We start from the raw sequence: 1,433 nt of genomic DNA, 5'->3' as shown, positions 1-1,433 counted from the left end.
GTTTCCAAGGAAGGCTCGATGACGCGCCGGGGGATGCGGGCAGCAGGACGCTGTGCCGCAGCTTGCAGGCCTACGCCGCTGCGTGCCAGGCTGCAGGAGGGCAGCTGCAGGAGTGGAGGGAAGCTGCCGAGTGCCGTGAGTTGGCTTGCTCTTTTTTTTTTTTTTTTTTTTTTTTTTTTGCAAGGGTTTGCACGCCGTTGCGTGCAGCGGTGCTCGCGTTTTTTGCAAGGGGAGCGCGTTTGCGTGTTGTTATGCGTGCATTTTTGCAAGGGTGGATGCATTTGCATGATGCAGCGCTTGCATTTTGCAAGGGGAGTGCGTTTGCATGCTGTAATGCTTGCATTTTTTCAAGGGAGGATGCATTTGCATGAGGCAGCGCTTGCATTTTGCAAGGGGAATGTGTATGCATGTTGTTATGCGTACATTTTTGCAAGGGAGGATGCATTTGCATGAGGCAGCNTGCATGAGGCAGCGCTTGCATTTTGCAAGGGGAATGTGTATGCATGTTGTTATGCGTACATTTTTGCAAGGGAGGATGCATTTGCATGAGGCAGCCCTCACATTTTGCAAGGGGAGTGTGTTTGCATGCTGTAATGCTTGCAGTTTTGCAAGGGAGGATGCATATACACGATGCAGTGCTTGCATTTTGCAAGGGGAGTGTGTTTGTGTGTTGTTAAGCATGTATTTTTTGCAAGGGGAGTGCATTTGCATGTTGTTATGCATGCATTTTTGCAAGGGAGGATGCATATACACGATGCAGTGCTTGCATTTTGCAGGAGAAGCACGTTTGCACGTTGTTATGTGTGCATTTTTGCAAGGGAGGTTGCATTTGCATGATGCAGCGCTTGCATTTTGCAAGGGGAGTGCGTTTGCATGCTGTAATGCTTGCATTTTTGCAAGGGAGGATGCGTATACACGATGCAGTGCTTGCATTTTGCAAGGGGAGCGCGTTTGTGTGTTGTTATGCGTGCATTTTTGCAAGGGGAGTGCATTTGCGTGTTGTTATGCGTGCATTTTTGCAAAGGAGGATGCATATCCACGAGGCAGCCCTCACATTTTGCAAGGGGAGTGTGTTTGCATGCTGTAATGCTTGCATTTTGCAAGGGGAGTGTGTTTGCATGTTGTTATGCATGCATTTTTGCAAGGGAGGATGCATTTGCATGAAGCAGTGCTTGCATTTTGCAAGGGGAGTGCATTTGCATGTTGTTATGCCTGCATTTTTGCAAGGGAGGATGCATTTGCATGCAGCAGCGCTTGCATTTTGCAAGGGGAGTGTGTTTGCACGCTGTAATGCTTGCGTTTTTGCAAGGGAGGATGCATATGCACGATGCAGTGCTTGCATTTTGCAAGGGGAGTGTGTTTGCATGCTGTTATGCATGCATTTTTGCAAGGGAGGATGCATATGCATGATGCAGCCCTCACATTTTGCAAGG

Source organism: Numida meleagris, unplaced genomic scaffold, assembly GCF_002078875.1.
Source record: "Numida meleagris isolate 19003 breed g44 Domestic line unplaced genomic scaffold, NumMel1.0 unplaced_Scaffold354, whole genome shotgun sequence".
Lineage (NCBI taxonomy): Eukaryota > Metazoa > Chordata > Aves > Galliformes > Numididae > Numida > Numida meleagris.
This window is presented reverse-complemented; position numbering follows the sequence as displayed.